This window comes from Anomaloglossus baeobatrachus, unplaced genomic scaffold (genome assembly GCF_048569485.1).
Source record: "Anomaloglossus baeobatrachus isolate aAnoBae1 unplaced genomic scaffold, aAnoBae1.hap1 Scaffold_4356, whole genome shotgun sequence".
In the NCBI taxonomy this organism is placed as follows: Eukaryota; Metazoa; Chordata; class Amphibia; order Anura; family Aromobatidae; genus Anomaloglossus; species Anomaloglossus baeobatrachus.
This window is the reverse complement of record NW_027443692.1, coordinates 1-20,271: the sequence shown is the minus strand read 5'-3', so window position 1 is coordinate 20,271 and position 20,271 is coordinate 1. Positions and strand designations below refer to the sequence as shown.

The 20,271-nt window shown below is 47.6% G+C and overlaps 13 non-coding genes and 3 pseudogenes across 13 annotated transcripts; all 16 read right to left on the bottom strand.

Annotated features, from left to right (window-relative positions):
- Nucleotides 1–951: 951 nt before the first annotated feature.
- Nucleotides 952–1,136, bottom strand: LOC142279551 (U2 spliceosomal RNA). The gene has a single exon (XR_012742157.1). It is a non-coding gene; the product is annotated as a U2 spliceosomal RNA (small nuclear RNA).
- A 1,322-nt stretch (nt 1,137–2,458) lies between these two features.
- LOC142279533 (U2 spliceosomal RNA) lies at nt 2,459–2,649 on the bottom strand. Its single transcript, XR_012742141.1, has one exon. It is a non-coding gene; the product is annotated as a U2 spliceosomal RNA (small nuclear RNA).
- Nucleotides 2,650–3,766: 1,117 nt separating this feature from the next.
- Nucleotides 3,767–3,957, bottom strand: LOC142279531 (U2 spliceosomal RNA). The gene has a single exon (XR_012742140.1). It is a non-coding gene; the product is annotated as a U2 spliceosomal RNA (small nuclear RNA).
- Nucleotides 3,958–5,074: 1,117 nt separating this feature from the next.
- Nucleotides 5,075–5,265, bottom strand: LOC142279530 (U2 spliceosomal RNA). Its single transcript, XR_012742139.1, has one exon. It is a non-coding gene; the product is annotated as a U2 spliceosomal RNA (small nuclear RNA).
- A 1,117-nt stretch (nt 5,266–6,382) lies between these two features.
- Nucleotides 6,383–6,573, bottom strand: LOC142279529 (U2 spliceosomal RNA). Its single transcript, XR_012742138.1, has one exon. It is a non-coding gene; the product is annotated as a U2 spliceosomal RNA (small nuclear RNA).
- Nucleotides 6,574–7,690: 1,117 nt separating this feature from the next.
- On the bottom strand, nt 7,691–7,881 carry LOC142279558 (U2 spliceosomal RNA). Its single transcript, XR_012742161.1, has one exon. It is a non-coding gene; the product is annotated as a U2 spliceosomal RNA (small nuclear RNA).
- Nucleotides 7,882–8,998: 1,117 nt separating this feature from the next.
- Nucleotides 8,999–9,182, bottom strand: LOC142279552 (U2 spliceosomal RNA). The gene has a single exon (XR_012742158.1). It is a non-coding gene; the product is annotated as a U2 spliceosomal RNA (small nuclear RNA).
- A 1,336-nt stretch (nt 9,183–10,518) lies between these two features.
- LOC142279557 (U2 spliceosomal RNA) lies at nt 10,519–10,709 on the bottom strand. Its single transcript, XR_012742160.1, has one exon. It is a non-coding gene; the product is annotated as a U2 spliceosomal RNA (small nuclear RNA).
- Nucleotides 10,710–11,826: 1,117 nt separating this feature from the next.
- LOC142279546 (U2 spliceosomal RNA) lies at nt 11,827–12,019 on the bottom strand. The gene has a single exon (XR_012742153.1). It is a non-coding gene; the product is annotated as a U2 spliceosomal RNA (small nuclear RNA).
- Nucleotides 12,020–12,762: 743 nt separating this feature from the next.
- On the bottom strand, nt 12,763–12,904 carry LOC142279556 (U2 spliceosomal RNA; annotated as a pseudogene).
- Nucleotides 12,905–14,021: 1,117 nt separating this feature from the next.
- Nucleotides 14,022–14,217, bottom strand: LOC142279550 (U2 spliceosomal RNA). Its single transcript, XR_012742156.1, has one exon. It is a non-coding gene; the product is annotated as a U2 spliceosomal RNA (small nuclear RNA).
- A 739-nt stretch (nt 14,218–14,956) lies between these two features.
- On the bottom strand, nt 14,957–15,098 carry LOC142279555 (U2 spliceosomal RNA; annotated as a pseudogene).
- Nucleotides 15,099–16,215: 1,117 nt separating this feature from the next.
- On the bottom strand, nt 16,216–16,406 carry LOC142279553 (U2 spliceosomal RNA). Its single transcript, XR_012742159.1, has one exon. It is a non-coding gene; the product is annotated as a U2 spliceosomal RNA (small nuclear RNA).
- A 1,117-nt stretch (nt 16,407–17,523) lies between these two features.
- Nucleotides 17,524–17,714, bottom strand: LOC142279541 (U2 spliceosomal RNA). The gene has a single exon (XR_012742148.1). It is a non-coding gene; the product is annotated as a U2 spliceosomal RNA (small nuclear RNA).
- A 1,117-nt stretch (nt 17,715–18,831) lies between these two features.
- On the bottom strand, nt 18,832–19,022 carry LOC142279528 (U2 spliceosomal RNA). Its single transcript, XR_012742137.1, has one exon. It is a non-coding gene; the product is annotated as a U2 spliceosomal RNA (small nuclear RNA).
- Nucleotides 19,023–20,139: 1,117 nt separating this feature from the next.
- LOC142279554 (U2 spliceosomal RNA) lies at nt 20,140–20,271 on the bottom strand (annotated as a pseudogene; the record flags this gene model as incomplete).

Here is a 20,271-nt window from a genome sequence, read left to right as displayed (position 1 = left end):
TTTTGCAGCCGCCGCCCACTGCAATGAATCTGAATAACTCCTCCTTTAGGGCGCAAGCAACTCCCCTCCCCCTTGCAGTCTTTCCAATTCACGATACAAAAAGACGGACAGGACAGGTTGCCTGACTTTCCGTCACTGCCACCCTTTGCCATCCTTACCCGTAGAAAGCCCTTTCATCATCCCCAAACCCTAATCTTTTCCCTTTCCTTCCCAGCCCCCAAACCCTGCCCTCTGTACCTTTCTCACCACCCGCTTCCCTTCTCCTGTCATCCCCCTACCACCCGGGAAAAAAAGAGATTGCCCCCTCCTTCCACTAGCCCACCCTCCCACCCAAAGAACAACTTCTTCTGCGCAGCTTGTTTTCTAGGCAGCAGCGCTATTGTGATGTCATCGGGGGGCATTGTGACAAGCCGCCAGTGTTCCGTCTCTTCATGTTGTGCACTGTTCAAACCGAAAATACATCAACAGGCAGGCTACAGAAAAGCTTACTAACAAAGGTTAGAGAGGGGCTTTCTCAGAGGGCTTTTTACAGTTTGTCTATTCCCAATTAGCCGGTTTAGTATACTTAATGAAAGTACTAATTCTTTCATAGGCCGCCCATTCTTAGTATTTGACGTTCAGGTAACAACAGGTAACTTTATTTGGAGTGGAAGCAGAGAGATAACACCAGATGCCAATTGTAGATCCTCTCACACCTGTGGTCACTGCAGCATCTGACTCCACTTTGTCCAAAAGGGATCTATTCCATTCAATTACACATGATCTAGATTAGACTGACAACAAGATACTGCACGGGACATAGCAGAGTTGGTGAAGTTGAGTGGTGATGAGTTTGCTATTTGGATGAATAAAGCAAGTAAAAAGTGTGTTAGATAAAAATTCATTTCAATTCGCTAATCGGGCTAATATGAATCAGGTGAATCGAGTTCTGCTTTTGGAAACTGGGTTAAGAAGGGGTGCACCGTTCCTGGAGGTACTGCAATACCAGGTCAATGCGTGGAGTGGACAGAGCAAGCTCTTTTTCCATCTCCCTGTTCTAAAAATCCATTTAATATATGGTCCCCAGATAGGGGACGTATCAGATATTAAACTGATAAGAACAGATGAGATTTCATCCGCAAATTTCAGAAAACGGTCATCGGCCACCACACAAAAGCGCAGTGCCGCAGGTGATCGCCTCCCGAGCCCAGGAACCACCAGCCATAAGGGGACGTAAGCACCAAAAGGCGCAACAATCCCCGAGGCCGGCGGTTGTGCAAGCCCGGGCCCCTCCCAGCCAAGACCAAGGCAAACCCAATGAAGGGACTACACTTGATCTTAGCCAAAAGGCCGAGAAGCGATAACCAGAATTGGTTTGGGCCTCGAGTGGCACCCTGGCCTATGCCGGACACATCTTAGGGAGAGAGAGCGAGAGGGAGACAAACCCACGCCTACACAAGACATTTTGTCACCCAAGCCAACCCTTGAAAAGGCTGCTTTGCAGAGCAAAAACAAGAAGAATGGTGCGTTTTGCAGCCGCCGCCCACTGCAATGAATCTGAATAACTCCTCCTTTAGGGCGCAAGCAACTCCCCTCCCCCTTGCAGTCTTTCCAATTCACGATACAAAAAGACGGACAGGACAGGTTGCCTGACTTTCCGTCACTGCCACCCTTTGCCATCCTTACCCGTAGAAAGCCCTTTCATCATCCCCAAACCCTAATCTTTTCCCTTTCCTTCCCAGCCCCCAAACCCTGCCCTCTGTACCTTTCTCACCACCCGCTTCCCTTCTCCTGTCATCCCCCTACCACCCGGGAAAAAAAGAGATTGCCCCCTCCTTCCACTAGCCCACCCTCCCACCCAAAGAACAACTTCTTCTGCGCAGCTTGTTTTCTAGGCAGCAGCGCTATTGTGATGTCATCGGGGGGCATTGTGACAAGCCGCCAGTGTTCCGTCTCTTCATGTTGTGCACTGTTCAAACCGAAAATACATCAACAGGCAGGCTACAGAAAAGCTTACTAACAAAGGTTAGAGAGGGGCTTTCTCAGAGGGCTTTTTACAGTTTGTCTATTCCCAATTAGCCGGTTTAGTATACTTAATGAAAGTACTAATTCTTTCATAGGCCGCCCATTCTTAGTATTTGACGTTCAGGTAACAACAGGTAACTTTATTTGGAGTGGAAGCAGAGAGATAACACCAGATGCCAATTGTAGATCCTCTCACACCTGTGGTCACTGCAGCATCTGACTCCACTTTGTCCAAAAGGGATCTATTCCATTCAATTACACATGATCTAGATTAGACTGACAACAAGATACTGCACGGGACATAGCAGAGTTGGTGAAGTTGAGTGGTGATGAGTTTGCTATTTGGATGAATAAAGCAAGTAAAAAGTGTGTTAGATAAAAATTCATTTCAATTCGCTAATCGGGCTAATATGAATCAGGTGAATCGAGTTCTGCTTTTGGAAACTGGGTTAAGAAGGGGTGCACCGTTCCTGGAGGTACTGCAATACCAGGTCAATGCGTGGAGTGGACAGAGCAAGCTCTTTTTCCATCTCCCTGTTCTAAAAATCCATTTAATATATGGTCCCCAGATAGGGGACGTATCAGATATTAAACTGATAAGAACAGATACTACACTTGATCTTAGCCAAAAGGCCGAGAAGCGATAACCAGAATTGGTTTGGGCCTCGAGTGGCACCCTGGCCTATGCCGGACACATCTTAGGGAGAGAGAGCGAGAGGGAGACAAACCCACGCCTACACAAGACATTTTGTCACCCAAGCCAACCCTTGAAAAGGCTGCTTTGCAGAGCAAAAACAAGAAGAATGGTGCGTTTTGCAGCCGCCGCCCACTGCAATGAATCTGAATAACTCCTCCTTTAGGGCGCAAGCAACTCCCCTCCCCCTTGCAGTCTTTCCAATTCACGATACAAAAAGACGGACAGGACAGGTTGCCTGACTTTCCGTCACTGCCACCCTTTGCCATCCTTACCCGTAGAAAGCCCTTTCATCATCCCCAAACCCTAATCTTTTCCCTTTCCTTCCCAGCCCCCAAACCCTGCCCTCTGTACCTTTCTCACCACCCGCTTCCCTTCTCCTGTCATCCCCCTACCACCCGGGAAAAAAAGAGATTGCCCCCTCCTTCCACTAGCCCACCCTCCCACCCAAAGAACAACTTCTTCTGCGCAGCTTGTTTTCTAGGCAGCAGCGCTATTGTGATGTCATCGGGGGGCATTGTGACAAGCCGCCAGTGTTCCGTCTCTTCATGTTGTGCACTGTTCAAACCGAAAATACATCAACAGGCAGGCTACAGAAAAGCTTACTAACAAAGGTTAGAGAGGGGCTTTCTCAGAGGGCTTTTTACAGTTTGTCTATTCCCAATTAGCCGGTTTAGTATACTTAATGAAAGTACTAATTCTTTCATAGGCCGCCCATTCTTAGTATTTGACGTTCAGGTAACAACAGGTAACTTTATTTGGAGTGGAAGCAGAGAGATAACACCAGATGCCAATTGTAGATCCTCTCACACCTGTGGTCACTGCAGCATCTGACTCCACTTTGTCCAAAAGGGATCTATTCCATTCAATTACACATGATCTAGATTAGACTGACAACAAGATACTGCACGGGACATAGCAGAGTTGGTGAAGTTGAGTGGTGATGAGTTTGCTATTTGGATGAATAAAGCAAGTAAAAAGTGTGTTAGATAAAAATTCATTTCAATTCGCTAATCGGGCTAATATGAATCAGGTGAATCGAGTTCTGCTTTTGGAAACTGGGTTAAGAAGGGGTGCACCGTTCCTGGAGGTACTGCAATACCAGGTCAATGCGTGGAGTGGACAGAGCAAGCTCTTTTTCCATCTCCCTGTTCTAAAAATCCATTTAATATATGGTCCCCAGATAGGGGACGTATCAGATATTAAACTGATAAGAACAGATACTACACTTGATCTTAGCCAAAAGGCCGAGAAGCGATAACCAGAATTGGTTTGGGCCTCGAGTGGCACCCTGGCCTATGCCGGACACATCTTAGGGAGAGAGAGCGAGAGGGAGACAAACCCACGCCTACACAAGACATTTTGTCACCCAAGCCAACCCTTGAAAAGGCTGCTTTGCAGAGCAAAAACAAGAAGAATGGTGCGTTTTGCAGCCGCCGCCCACTGCAATGAATCTGAATAACTCCTCCTTTAGGGCGCAAGCAACTCCCCTCCCCCTTGCAGTCTTTCCAATTCACGATACAAAAAGACGGACAGGACAGGTTGCCTGACTTTCCGTCACTGCCACCCTTTGCCATCCTTACCCGTAGAAAGCCCTTTCATCATCCCCAAACCCTAATCTTTTCCCTTTCCTTCCCAGCCCCCAAACCCTGCCCTCTGTACCTTTCTCACCACCCGCTTCCCTTCTCCTGTCATCCCCCTACCATCCGGGAAAAAAAGAGATTGCCCCCTCCTTCCACTAGCCCACCCTCCCACCCAAAGAACAACTTCTTCTGCGCAGCTTGTTTTCTAGGCAGCAGCGCTATTGTGATGTCATCGGGGGGCATTGTGACAAGCCGCCAGTGTTCCGTCTCTTCATGTTGTGCACTGTTCAAACCGAAAATACATCAACAGGCAGGCTACAGAAAAGCTTACTAACAAAGGTTAGAGAGGGGCTTTCTCAGAGGGCTTTTTACAGTTTGTCTATTCCCAATTAGCCGGTTTAGTATACTTAATGAAAGTACTAATTCTTTCATAGGCCGCCCATTCTTAGTATTTGACGTTCAGGTAACAACAGGTAACTTTATTTGGAGTGGAAGCAGAGAGATAACACCAGATGCCAATTGTAGATCCTCTCACACCTGTGGTCACTGCAGCATCTGACTCCACTTTGTCCAAAAGGGATCTATTCCATTCAATTACACATGATCTAGATTAGACTGACAACAAGATACTGCACGGGACATAGCAGAGTTGGTGAAGTTGAGTGGTGATGAGTTTGCTATTTGGATGAATAAAGCAAGTAAAAAGTGTGTTAGATAAAAATTCATTTCAATTCGCTAATCGGGCTAATATGAATCAGGTGAATCGAGTTCTGCTTTTGGAAACTGGGTTAAGAAGGGGTGCACCGTTCCTGGAGGTACTGCAATACCAGGTCAATGCGTGGAGTGGACAGAGCAAGCTCTTTTTCCATCTCCCTGTTCTAAAAATCCATTTAATATATGGTCCCCAGATAGGGGACGTATCAGATATTAAACTGATAAGAACAGATACTACACTTGATCTTAGCCAAAAGGCCGAGAAGCGATAACCAGAATTGGTTTGGGCCTCGAGTGGCACCCTGGCCTATGCCGGACACATCTTAGGGAGAGAGAGCGAGAGGGAGACAAACCCACGCCTACACAAGACATTTTGTCACCCAAGCCAACCCTTGAAAAGGCTGCTTTGCAGAGCAAAAACAAGAAGAATGGTGCGTTTTGCAGCCGCCGCCCACTGCAATGAATCTGAATAACTCCTCCTTTAGGGCGCAAGCAACTCCCCTCCCCCTTGCAGTCTTTCCAATTCACGATACAAAAAGACGGACAGGACAGGTTGCCTGACTTTCCGTCACTGCCACCCTTTGCCATCCTTACCCGTAGAAAGCCCTTTCATCATCCCCAAACCCTAATCTTTTCCCTTTCCTTCCCAGCCCCCAAACCCTGCCCTCTGTACCTTTCTCACCACCCGCTTCCCTTCTCCTGTCATCCCCCTACCACCCGGGAAAAAAAGAGATTGCCCCCTCCTTCCACTAGCCCACCCTCCCACCCAAAGAACAACTTCTTCTGCGCAGCTTGTTTTCTAGGCAGCAGCGCTATTGTGATGTCATCGGGGGGCATTGTGACAAGCCGCCAGTGTTCCGTCTCTTCATGTTGTGCACTGTTCAAACCGAAAATACATCAACAGGCAGGCTACAGAAAAGCTTACTAACAAAGGTTAGAGAGGGGCTTTCTCAGAGGGCTTTTTACAGTTTGTCTATTCCCAATTAGCCGGTTTAGTATACTTAATGAAAGTACTAATTCTTTCATAGGCCGCCCATTCTTAGTATTTGACGTTCAGGTAACAACAGGTAACTTTATTTGGAGTGGAAGCAGAGAGATAACACCAGATGCCAATTGTAGATCCTCTCACACCTGTGGTCACTGCAGCATCTGACTCCACTTTGTCCAAAAGGGATCTATTCCATTCAATTACACATGATCTAGATTAGACTGACAACAAGATACTGCACGGGACATAGCAGAGTTGGTGAAGTTGAGTGGTGATGAGTTTGCTATTTGGATGAATAAAGCAAGTAAAAAGTGTGTTAGATAAAAATTCATTTCAATTCGCTAATCGGGCTAATATGAATCAGGTGAATCGAGTTCTGCTTTTGGAAACTGGGTTAAGAAGGGGTGCACCGTTCCTGGAGGTACTGCAATACCAGGTCAATGCGTGGAGTGGACAGAGCAAGCTCTTTTTCCATCTCCCTGTTCTAAAAATCCATTTAATATATGGTCCCCAGATAGGGGACGTATCAGATATTAAACTGATAAGAACAGATACTACACTTGATCTTAGCCAAAAGGCCGAGAAGCGATAACCAGAATTGGTTTGGGCCTCGAGTGGCACCCTGGCCTATGCCGGACACATCTTAGGGAGAGAGAGCGAGAGGGAGACAAACCCACGCCTACACAAGACATTTTGTCACCCAAGCCAACCCTTGAAAAGGCTGCTTTGCAGAGCAAAAACAAGAAGAATGGTGCGTTTTGCAGCCGCCGCCCACTGCAATGAATCTGAATAACTCCTCCTTTAGGGCGCAAGCAACTCCCCTCCCCCTTGCAGTCTTTCCAATTCACGATACAAAAAGACGGACAGGACAGGTTGCCTGACTTTCCGTCACTGCCACCCTTTGCCATCCTTACCCGTAGAAAGCCCTTTCATCATCCCCAAACCCTAATCTTTTCCCTTTCCTTCCCAGCCCCCAAACCCTGCCCTCTGTACCTTTCTCACCACCCGCTTCCCTTCTCCTGTCATCCCCCTACCACCCGGGAAAAAAAGAGATTGCCCCCTCCTTCCACTAGCCCACCCTCCCACCCAAAGAACAACTTCTTCTGCGCAGCTTGTTTTCTAGGCAGCAGCGCTATTGTGATGTCATCGGGGGGCATTGTGACAAGCCGCCAGTGTTCCGTCTCTTCATGTTGTGCACTGTTCAAACCGAAAATACATCAACAGGCAGGCTACAGAAAAGCTTACTAACAAAGGTTAGAGAGGGGCTTTCTCAGAGGGCTTTTTACAGTTTGTCTATTCCCAATTAGCCGGTTTAGTATACTTAATGAAAGTACTAATTCTTTCATAGGCCGCCCATTCTTAGTATTTGACGTTCAGGTAACAACAGGTAACTTTATTTGGAGTGGAAGCAGAGAGATAACACCAGATGCCAATTGTAGATCCTCTCACACCTGTGGTCACTGCAGCATCTGACTCCACTTTGTCCAAAAGGGATCTATTCCATTCAATTACACATGATCTAGATTAGACTGACAACAAGATACTGCACGGGACATAGCAGAGTTGGTGAAGTTGAGTGGTGATGAGTTTGCTATTTGGATGAATAAAGCAAGTAAAAAGTGTGTTAGATAAAAATTCATTTCAATTCGCTAATCGGGCTAATATGAATCAGGTGAATCGAGTTCTGCTTTTGGAAACTGGGTTAAGAAGGGGTGCACCGTTCCTGGAGGTACTGCAATACCAGGTCAATGCGTGGAGTGGACAGAGCAAGCTCTTTTTCCATCTCCCTGTTCTAAAAATCCATTTAATATATGGTCCCCAGATAGGGGACGTATCAGATATTAAACTGATAAGAACAGATACTACACTTGATCTTAGCCAAAAGGCCGAGAAGCGATAACCAGAATTGGTTTGGGCCTCGAGTGGCACCCTGGCCTATGCCGGACACATCTTAGGGAGAGAGAGCGAGAGGGAGACAAACCCACGCCTACACAAGACATTTTGTCACCCAAGCCAACCCTTGAAAAGGCTGCTTTGCAGAGCAAAAACAAGAAGAATGGTGCGTTTTGCAGCCGCCGCCCACTGCAATGAATCTGAATAACTCCTCCTTTAGGGCGCAAGCAACTCCCCTCCCCCTTGCAGTCTTTCCAATTCACGATACAAAAAGACGGACAGGACAGGTTGCCTGACGTTCCGTCACTGCCACCCTTTGCCATCCTTACCCGTAGAAAGCCCTTTCATCATCCCCAAACCCTAATCTTTTCCCTTTCCTTCCCAGCCCCCAAACCCTGCCCTCTGTACCTTTCTCACCACCCGCTTCCCTTCTCCTGTCATCCCCCTACCACCCGGGAAAAAAAGAGATTGCCCCCTCCTTCCACTAGCCCACCCTCCCACCCAAAGAACAACTTCTTCTGCGCAGCTTGTTTTCTAGGCAGCAGCGCTATTGTGATGTCATCGGGGGGCATTGTGACAAGCCGCCAGTGTTCCGTCTCTTCATGTTGTGCACTGTTCAAACCGAAAATACATCAACAGGCAGGCTACAGAAAAGCTTACTAACAAAGGTTAGAGAGGGGCTTTCTCAGAGGGCTTTTTACAGTTTGTCTATTCCCAATTAGCCGGTTTAGTATACTTAATGAAAGTACTAATTCTTTCATAGGCCGCCCATTCTTAGTATTTGACGTTCAGGTAACAACAGGTAACTTTATTTGGAGTGGAAGCAGAGAGATAACACCAGATGCCAATTGTAGATCCTCTCACACCTGTGGTCACTGCAGCATCTGACTCCACTTTGTCCAAAAGGGATCTATTCCATTCAATTACACATGATCTAGATTAGACTGACAACAAGATACTGCACGGGACATAGCAGAGTTGGTGAAGTTGAGTGGTGATGAGTTTGCTATTTGGATGAATAAAGCAAGTAAAAAGTGTGTTAGATAAAAATTAATTTCAATTCGCTAATCGGGCTAATATGAATCAGGTGAATCGAGTTCTGCTTTTGGAAACTGGGTTAAGAAGGGGTGCACCGTTCCTGGAGGTACTGCAATACCAGGTCAATGCGTGGAGTGGACAGAGCAAGCTCTTTTTCCATCTCCCTGTTCTAAAAATCCATTTAATATATGGTCCCCAGATAGGGGACGTATCAGATATTAAACTGATAAGAACAGATGAGATTTCATCCGCAATTTTCAGAATCAAGGTAGCCCCGAAGGCCAGCAGGCCACCACACAAAAGCGCAGTGCCTGGGTGATCGCCTCCCGAGCCCAGGAACCACTAGCCACAAGGGGACGTAAGCACCAAAAGGCGCAACAATCCCCGAGGCCGGCGGTTGTGCAAGCCCGGGCCCCTCCCAGCCAAGACCAAGGCAAACCCAATGAAGGGACTACACTTGATCTTAGCCAAAAGGCCGAGAAGCGATAACCAGAATTGGTTTGGGCCTCGAGTGGCACCCTGGCCTATGCCGGACACATCTTAGGGAGAGAGAGCGAGAGGGAGACAAACCCACGCCTACACAAGACATTTTGTCACCCAAGCCAACCCTTGAAAAGGCTGCTTTGCAGAGCAAAAACAAGAAGAATGGTGCGTTTTGCAGCCGCCGCCCACTGCAATGAATCTGAATAACTCCTCCTTTAGGGCGCAAGCAACTCCCCTCCCCCTTGCAGTCTTTCCAATTCACGATACAAAAAGACGGACAGGACAGGTTGCCTGACTTTCCGTCACTGCCACCCTTTGCCATCCTTACCCGTAGAAAGCCCTTTCATCATCCCCAAACCCTAATCTTTTCCCTTTCCTTCCCAGCCCCCAAACCCTGCCCTCTGTACCTTTCTCACCACCCGCTTCCCTTCTCCTGTCATCCCCCTACCACCCGGGAAAAAAAGAGATTGCCCCCTCCTTCCACTAGCCCACCCTCCCACCCAAAGAACAACTTCTTCTGCGCAGCTTGTTTTCTAGGCAGCAGCGCTATTGTGATGTCATCGGGGGGCATTGTGACAAGCCGCCAGTGTTCCGTCTCTTCATGTTGTGCACTGTTCAAACCGAAAATACATCAACAGGCAGGCTACAGAAAAGCTTACTAACAAAGGTTAGAGAGGGGCTTTCTCAGAGGGCTTTTTACAGTTTGTCTATTCCCAATTAGCCGGTTTAGTATACTTAATGAAAGTACTAATTCTTTCATAGGCCGCCCATTCTTAGTATTTGACGTTCAGGTAACAACAGGTAACTTTATTTGGAGTGGAAGCAGAGAGATAACACCAGATGCCAATTGTAGATCCTCTCACACCTGTGGTCACTGCAGCATCTGACTCCACTTTGTCCAAAAGGGATCTATTCCATTCAATTACACATGATCTAGATTAGACTGACAACAAGATACTGCACGGGACATAGCAGAGTTGGTGAAGTTGAGTGGTGATGAGTTTGCTATTTGGATGAATAAAGCAAGTAAAAAGTGTGTTAGATAAAAATTCATTTCAATTCGCTAATCGGGCTAATATGAATCAGGTGAATCGAGTTCTGCTTTTGGAAACTGGGTTAAGAAGGGGTGCACCGTTCCTGGAGGTACTGCAATACCAGGTCAATGCGTGGAGTGGACAGAGCAAGCTCTTTTTCCATCTCCCTGTTCTAAAAATCCATTTAATATATGGTCCCCAGATAGGGGACGTATCAGATATTAAACTGATAAGAACAGATACTACACTTGATCTTAGCCAAAAGGCCGAGAAGCGATAACCAGAATTGGTTTGGGCCTCGAGTGGCACCCTGGCCTATGCCGGACACATCTTAGGGAGAGAGAGCGAGAGGGAGACAAACCCACGCCTACACAAGACATTTTGTCACCCAAGCCAACCCTTGAAAAGGCTGCTTTGCAGAGCAAAAACAAGAAGAATGGTGCGTTTTGCAGCCGCCGCCCACTGCAATGAATCTGAATAACTCCTCCTTTAGGGCGCAAGCAACTCCCCTCCCCCTTGCAGTCTTTCCAATTCACGATACAAAAAGACGGACAGGACAGGTTGCCTGACTTTCCGTCACTGCCACCCTTTGCCATCCTTACCCGTAGAAAGCCCTTTCATCATCCCCAAACCCTAATCTTTTCCCTTTCCTTCCCAGCCCCCAAACCCTGCCCTCTGTACCTTTCTCACCACCCGCTTCCCTTCTCCTGTCATCCCCCTACCACCCGGGAAAAAAAGAGATTGCCCCCTCCTTCCACTAGCCCACCCTCCCACCCAAAGAACAACTTCTTCTGCGCAGCTTGTTTTCTAGGCAGCAGCGCTATTGTGATGTCATCGGGGGGCATTGTGACAAGCCGCCAGTGTTCCGTCTCTTCATGTTGTGCACTGTTCAAACCGAAAATACATCAACAGGCAGGCTACAGAAAAGCTTACTAACAAAGGTTAGAGAGGGGCTTTCTCAGAGGGCTTTTTACAGTTTGTCTATTCCCAATTAGCCGGTTTAGTATACTTAATGAAAGTACTAATTCTTTCATAGGCCGCCCATTCTTAGTATTTGACGTTCAGGTAACAACAGGTAACTTTATTTGGAGTGGAAGCAGAGAGATAACACCAGATGCCAATTGTAGATCCTCTCACACCTGTGGTCACTGCAGCATCTGACTCCACTTTGTCCAAAAGGGATCTATTCCATTCAATTACACATGATCTAGATTAGACTGACAACAAGATACTGCACGGGACATAGCAGAGTTGGTGAAGTTGAGTGGTGATGAGTTTGCTATTTGGATGAATAAAGCAAGTAAAAAGTGTGTTAGATAAAAATTCATTTCAATTCGCTAATCGGGCTAATATGAATCAGGTGAATCGAGTTCTGCTTTTGGAAACTGGGTTAAGAAGGGGTGCACCGTTCCTGGAGGTACTGCAATACCAGGTCAATGCGTGGAGTGGACAGAGCAAGCTCTTTTTCCATCTCCCTGTTCTAAAAATCCATTTAATATATGGTCCCCAGATAGGGGACGTATCAGATATTAAACTGATAAGAACAGATTTTTGATTTAATGAAGCTTTCCAAAGCACCGCAAAAAATGCATGACCAAAGTCACACCAAAAACAGTGCAAAGGCTAGGATTCGTGTGGACCCCTCCGTGAGGAGAGGGTCCCCAAAAATCAACCCCGTCCCTCCGAGCCAGAAGGCCACAGCAAGGGTCAGGGATCTTCGGTGCTCCCCCATGCCGAAGCCTGGTTGAGCCTTGTCGTTGCTCCCAGCGTCCACCCAGGCATCTTACCCAAGTGGAGTAGAGAGCTACTAGTTGTTGGTTTCGCAGCCGAAACTGCCCGGACCGTCAACCGGTGTTGGTTTCTCAGCCCAAGGCTAACCGGACCTCCAACCGGGTGTTGGTTTCTCAGCCGAAGCTGACCCGGACCTCCAACCGGGTGTTGGTTTCTCAGCCGAAGCTGACCCGGACCTCCAACCGGGTGTTGGTTTCTCAGCCGAAGCTGACCCGGACCTCCAACCGGGTGTTGGTTTCTCAGCCAAAGCTGACCCAGACCTCCAACCGGGTGTTGGTTTCTCAGCCCAAAGCTGAACGGACCTCCGACCATGATTATAAAAATTTCCCTTCCTAGCCAGAAGGCCGGGATAGAGCAATATGCTCAGAAAGTATGAAAAGGCAAGGTACGGTGTGCTACAGAGCCCAAGGCTCGCCGGGGTCCCAAGCCAGCAAGCTCAGACTCACTCCAGGGTCGTCAATCCTGGGGCACATTGCACCATAGCCCCCACACTTACTCAGTCTAATAGCCTCGATCCTGGTAGGGCCATGGTTTCCTCTAGATGGATATACTATCCTCCCAAAGTACTAACAAGCGCAACCTTCCAGTGTGCATTGCATCATTGTACTAAGGTGGCCGGAGCCTTAAACCACCTTTTCGAACGATACTACACTTGATCTTAGCCAAAAGGCCGAGAAGCGATAACCAGAATTGGTTTGGGCCTCGAGTGGCACCCTGGCCTATGCCGGACACATCTTAGGGAGAGAGAGCGAGAGGGAGACAAACCCACGCCTACACAAGACATTTTGTCACCCAAGCCAACCCTTGAAAAGGCTGCTTTGCAGAGCAAAAACAAGAAGAATGGTGCGTTTTGCAGCCGCCGCCCACTGCAATGAATCTGAATAACCCCTCCTTTAGGGCGCAAGCAACTCCCCTCCCCCTTGCAGTCTTTCCAATTCACGATACAAAAAGACGGACAGGACAGGTTGCCTGACTTTCCGTCACTGCCACCCTTTGCCATCCTTACCCGTAGAAAGCCCTTTCATCATCCCCAAACCCTAATCTTTTCCCTTTCCTTCCCAGCCCCCAAACCCTGCCCTCTGTACCTTTCTCACCACCCGCTTCCCTTCTCCTGTCATCCCCCTACCACCCGGGAAAAAAAGAGATTGCCCCCTCCTTCCACTAGCCCACCCTCCCACCCAAAGAACAACTTCTTCTGCGCAGCTTGTTTTCTAGGCAGCAGCGCTATTGTGATGTCATCGGGGGGCATTGTGACAAGCCGCCAGTGTTCCGTCTCTTCATGTTGTGCACTGTTCAAACCGAAAATACATCAACAGGCAGGCTACAGAAAAGCTTACTAACAAAGGTTAGAGAGGGGCTTTCTCAGAGGGCTTTTTACAGTTTGTCTATTCCCAATTAGCCGGTTTAGTATACTTAATGAAAGTACTAATTCTTTCATAGGCCGCCCATTCTTAGTATTTGACGTTCAGGTAACAACAGGTAACTTTATTTGGAGTGGAAGCAGAGAGATAACACCAGATGCCAATTGTAGATCCTCTCACACCTGTGGTCACTGCAGCATCTGACTCCACTTTGTCCAAAAGGGATCTATTCCATTCAATTACACATGATCTAGATTAGACTGACAACAAGATACTGCACGGGACATAGCAGAGTTGGTGAAGTTGAGTGGTGATGAGTTTGCTATTTGGATGAATAAAGCAAGTAAAAAGTGTGTTAGATAAAAATTCATTTCAATTCGCTAATCGGGCTAATATGAATCAGGTGAATCGAGTTCTGCTTTTGGAAACTGGGTTAAGAAGGGGTGCACCGTTCCTGGAGGTACTGCAATACCAGGTCAATGCGTGGAGTGGACAGAGCAAGCTCTTTTTCCATCTCCCTGTTCTAAAAATCCATTTAATATATGGTCCCCAGATAGGGGACGTATCAGATATTAAACTGATAAGAACAGATTTTGATTTAATGAAGCTTTCCAAAGCACCGCAAAAAATGCATGACCGAAGTCACACCAAAAACAGTGCAAAGGCTAGGATTCGTGTGGACCCCTCCGTGAGGAGAGGGTCCCCAAAAATCAACCCCGTCCCTCCGAGCCAGAAGGCCACAGCAAGGGTCAGGGATCTTCGGTGCTCCCCCAAGCCGAAGCCTGGTTGAGCCTTGTCGTTGCTCCCAGCGTCCATCCAGGCATCTTACCCAAGTGGAGTAGAGAGCTACTAGTTGTTGGTGTCGCAGCCGAAACTGCCCGGACCGTCAACCGGTGTTGGTTTCTCAGCCCAAGGCTAACCGGACCTCCAACCGGGTGTTGGTTTCTCAGCCGAAGCTGACCCGGACCTCCAACCGGGTGTTGGTTTCTCAGCCGAAGCTGACCCGGACCTCCAACCGGGTGTTGGTTTCTCAGCCGAAGCTGACCCGGACCTCCAACCGGGTGTTGGTTTCTCAGCCAAAGCTGACCCGGACCTCCAACCGGGTGTTGGTTTCTCAGCCCAAAGCTGAACGGACCTCCGACCATGATTATAAAAATTTCCCTTCCTAGCCAGAAGGCCAGGATAGAGCAATATGCTCAGAAAGTATGAAAGGGCAAGGTACGGTGTGCTACAGAGCCCAAGGCTCGCCGGGGTCCCAAGCCAGCAAGCTCAGACTCACTCCAGGGTCGTCAATCCTGGGGCACATTGCACCATAGCCCCCACACTTACTCAGTCTAATAGCCTCGATCCTGGTAGGGCCATGGTTTCCTCTAGATGGATATACTATCCTCCCAAAGTACTAACAAGCGCAACCTTCCAGTGTGCATTGCATCATTGTACTAAGGTGGCCGGAGCCTTAAACCACCTTTTCGAACGATACTACACTTGATCTTAGCCAAAAGGCCGAGAAGCGATAACCAGAATTGGTTTGGGCCTCGAGTGGCACCCTGGCCTATGCCGGACACATCTTAGGGAGAGAGAGCGAGAGGGAGACAAACCCACGCCTACACAAGACATTTTGTCACCCAAGCCAACCCTTGAAAAGGCTGCTTTGCAGAGCAAAAACAAGAAGAATGGTGCGTTTTGCAGCCGCCGCCCACTGCAATGAATCTGAATAACTCCTCCTTTAGGGCGCAAGCAACTCCCCTCCCCCTTGCAGTCTTTCCAATTCACGATACAAAAAGACGGACAGGACAGGTTGCCTGACTTTCCGTCACTGCCACCCTTTGCCATCCTTACCCGTAGAAAGCCCTTTCATCATCCCCAAACCCTAATCTTTTCCCTTTCCTTCCCAGCCCCCAAACCCTGCCCTCTGTACCTTTCTCACCACCCGCTTCCCTTCTCCTGTCATCCCCCTACCACCCGGGAAAAAAAGAGATTGCCCCCTCCTTCCACTAGCCCACCCTCCCACCCAAAGAACAACTTCTTCTGCGCAGCTTGTTTTCTAGGCAGCAGCGCTATTGTGATGTCATCGGGGGGCATTGTGACAAGCCGCCAGTGTTCCGTCTCTTCATGTTGTGCACTGTTCAAACCGAAAATACATCAACAGGCAGGCTACAGAAAAGCTTACTAACAAAGGTTAGAGAGGGGCTTTCTCAGAGGGCTTTTTACAGTTTGTCTATTCCCAATTAGCCGGTTTAGTATACTTAATGAAAGTACTAATTCTTTCATAGGCCGCCCATTCTTAGTATTTGACGTTCAGGTAACAACAGGTAACTTTATTTGGAGTGGAAGCAGAGAGATAACACCAGATGCCAATTGTAGATCCTCTCACACCTGTGGTCACTGCAGCATCTGACTCCACTTTGTCCAAAAGGGATCTATTCCATTCAATTACACATGATCTAGATTAGACTGACAACAAGATACTGCACGGGACATAGCAGAGTTGGTGAAGTTGAGTGGTGATGAGTTTGCTATTTGGATGAATAAAGCAAGTAAAAAGTGTGTTAGATAAAAATTCATTTCAATTCGCTAATCGGGCTAATATGAATCAGGTGAATCGAGTTCTGCTTTTGGAAACTGGGTTAAGAAGGGGTGCACCGTTCCTGGAGGTACTGCAATACCAGGTCAATGCGTGGAGTGGACAGAGCAAGCTCTTTTTCCATCTCCCTGTTCTAAAAATCCATTTAATATATGGTCCCCAGATAGGGGACGTATCAGATATTAAACTGATAAGAACAGATACTACACTTGATCTTAGCCAAAAGGCCGAGAAGCGATAACCAGAATTGGTTTGGGCCTCGAGTGGCACCCTGGCCTATGCCGGACACATCTTAGGGAGAGAGAGCGAGAGGGAGACAAACCCACGCCTACACAAGACATTTTGTCACCCAAGCCAACCCTTGAAAAGGCTGCTTTGCAGAGCAAAAACAAGAAGAATGGTGCGTTTTGCAGCCGCCGCCCACTGCAATGAATCTGAATAACTCCTCCTTTAGGGCGCAAGCAACTCCCCTCCCCCTTGCAGTCTTTCCAATTCACGATACAAAAAGACGGACAGGACAGGTTGCCTGACTTTCCGTCACTGCCACCCTTTGCCATCCTTACCCGTAGAAAGCCCTTTCATCATCCCCAAACCCTAATCTTTTCCCTTTCCTTCCCAGCCCCCAAACCCTGCCCTCTGTACCTTTCTCACCACCCGCTTCCCTTCTCCTGTCATCCCCCTACCACCCGGGAAAAAAAGAGATTGCCCCCTCCTTCCACTAGCCCACCCTCCCACCCAAAGAACAACTTCTTCTGCGCAGCTTGTTTTCTAGGCAGCAGCGCTATTGTGATGTCATCGGGGGGCATTGTGACAAGCCGCCAGTGTTCCGTCTCTTCATGTTGTGCACTGTTCAAACCGAAAATACATCAACAGGCAGGCTACAGAAAAGCTTACTAACAAAGGTTAGAGAGGGGCTTTCTCAGAGGGCTTTTTACAGTTTGTCTATTCCCAATTAGCCGGTTTAGTATACTTAATGAAAGTACTAATTCTTTCATAGGCCGCCCATTCTTAGTATTTGACGTTCAGGTAACAACAGGTAACTTTATTTGGAGTGGAAGCAGAGAGATAACACCAGATGCCAATTGTAGATCCTCTCACACCTGTGGTCACTGCAGCATCTGACTCCACTTTGTCCAAAAGGGATCTATTCCATTCAATTACACATGATCTAGATTAGACTGACAACAAGATACTGCACGGGACATAGCAGAGTTGGTGAAGTTGAGTGGTGATGAGTTTGCTATTTGGATGAATAAAGCAAGTAAAAAGTGTGTTAGATAAAAATTCATTTCAATTCGCTAATCGGGCTAATATGAATCAGGTGAATCGAGTTCTGCTTTTGGAAACTGGGTTAAGAAGGGGTGCACCGTTCCTGGAGGTACTGCAATACCAGGTCAATGCGTGGAGTGGACAGAGCAAGCTCTTTTTCCATCTCCCTGTTCTAAAAATCCATTTAATATATGGTCCCCAGATAGGGGACGTATCAGATATTAAACTGATAAGAACAGATACTACACTTGATCTTAGCCAAAAGGCCGAGAAGCGATAACCAGAATTGGTTTGGGCCTCGAGTGGCACCCTGGCCTATGCCGGACACATCTTAGGGAGAGAGAGCGAGAGGGAGACAAACCCACGCCTACACAAGACATTTTGTCACCCAAGCCAACCCTTGAAAAGGCTGCTTTGCAGAGCAAAAACAAGAAGAATGGTGCGTTTTGCAGCCGCCGCCCACTGCAATGAATCTGAATAACTCCTCCTTTAGGGCGCAAGCAACTCCCCTCCCCCTTGCAGTCTTTCCAATTCACGATACAAAAAGACGGACAGGACAGGTTGCCTGACTTTCCGTCACTGCCACCCTTTGCCATCCTTACCCGTAGAAAGCCCTTTCATCATCCCCAAACCCTAATCTTTTCCCTTTCCTTCCCAGCCCCCAAACCCTGCCCTCTGTACCTTTCTCACCACCCGCTTCCCTTCTCCTGTCATCCCCCTACCACCCGGGAAAAAAAGAGATTGCCCCCTCCTTCCACTAGCCCACCCTCCCACCCAAAGAACAACTTCTTCTGCGCAGCTTGTTTTCTAGGCAGCAGCGCTATTGTGATGTCATCGGGGGGCATTGTGACAAGCCGCCAGTGTTCCGTCTCTTCATGTTGTGCACTGTTCAAACCGAAAATACATCAACAGGCAGGCTACAGAAAAGCTTACTAACAAAGGTTAGAGAGGGGCTTTCTCAGAGGGCTTTTTACAGTTTGTCTATTCCCAATTAGCCGGTTTAGTATACTTAATGAAAGTACTAATTCTTTCATAGGCCGCCCATTCTTAGTATTTGACGTTCAGGTAACAACAGGTAACTTTATTTGGAGTGGAAGCAGAGAGATAACACCAGATGCCAATTGTAGATCCTCTCACACCTGTGGTCACTGCAGCATCTGACTCCACTTTGTCCAAAAGGGATCTATTCCATTCAATTACACATGATCTAGATTAGACTGACAACAAGATACTGCACGGGACATAGCAGAGTTGGTGAAGTTGAGTGGTGATGAGTTTGCTATTTGGATGAATAAAGCAAGTAAAAAGTGTGTTAGATAAAAATTCATTTCAATTCGCTAATCGGGCTAATATGAATCAGGTGAATCGAGTTCTGCTTTTGGAAACTGGGTTAAGAAGGGGTGCACCGTTCCTGGAGGTACTGCAATACCAGGTCAATGCGTGGAGTGGACAGAGCAAGCTCTTTTTCCATCTCCCTGTTCTAAAAATCCATTTAATATATGGTCCCCAGATAGGGGACGTATCAGATATTAAACTGATAAGAACAGATACTACACTTGATCTTAGCCAAAAGGCCGAGAAGCGATAACCAGAATTGGTTTGGGCCTCGAGTGGCACCCTGGCCTATGCCGGACACATCTTAGGGAGAGAGAGCGAGAGGGAGACAAACCCACGCCTACACAAGACATTTTGTCACCCAAGCCAACCCTTGAAAAGGCTGCTTTGCAGAGCAAAAACAAGAAGAATGGTGCGTTTTGCAGCCGCCGCCCACTGCAATGAATCTGAATAACTCCTCCTTTAGGGCGCAAGCAACTCCCCTCCCCCTTGCAGTCTTTCCAATTCACGATACAAAAAGACGGACAGGACAGGTTGCCTGACTTTCCGTCACTGCCACCCTTTGCCATCCTTACCCGTAGAAAGCCCTTTCATCATCCCCAAACCCTAATCTTTTCCCTTTCCTTCCCAGCCCCCAAACCCTGCCCTCTGTACCTTTCTCACCACCCGCTTCCCTTCTCCTGTCATCCCCCTACCACCCGGGAAAAAAAGAGATTGCCCCCTCCTTCCACTAGCCCACCCTCCCACCCAAAGAACAACTTCTTCTGCGCAGCTTGTTTTCTAGGCAGCAGCGCTATTGTGATGTCATCGGGGGGCATTGTGACAAGCCGCCAGTGTTCCGTCTCTTCATGTTGTGCACTGTTCAAACCGAAAATACATCAACAGGCAGGCTACAGAAAAGCTTACTAACAAAGGTTAGAGAGGGGCTTTCTCAGAGGGCTTTTTACAGTTTGTCTATTCCCAATTAGCCGGTTTAGTATACTTAATGAAAGTACTAATTCTTTCATAGGCCGCCCATTCTTAGTATTTGACGTTCAGGTAACAACAGGTAACTTTATTTGGAGTGGAAGCAGAGAGATAACACCAGATGCCAATTGTAGATCCTCTCACACCTGTGGTCACTGCAGCATCTGACTCCACTTTGTCCAAAAGGGATCTATTCCATTCAATTACACATGATCTAGATTAGACTGACAACAAGATACTGCACGGGACATAGCAGAGTTGGTGAAGTTGAGTGGTGATGAGTTTGCTATTTGGATGAATAAAGCAAGTAAAAAGTGTGTTAGATAAAAATTCATTTCAATTCGCTAATCGTGCTAATATGAATCAGGTGAATCGAGTTCTGCTTTTGGAAACTGGGTTAAGAAGGGGTGCACCGTTCCTGGAGGTACTGCAATACCAGGTCAATGCGTGGAGTGGACAGAGCAAGCTCTTTTTCCATCTCCCTGTTCTAAAAATCCATTTAATATATGGTCCCCAGATAGGGGACGTATCAGA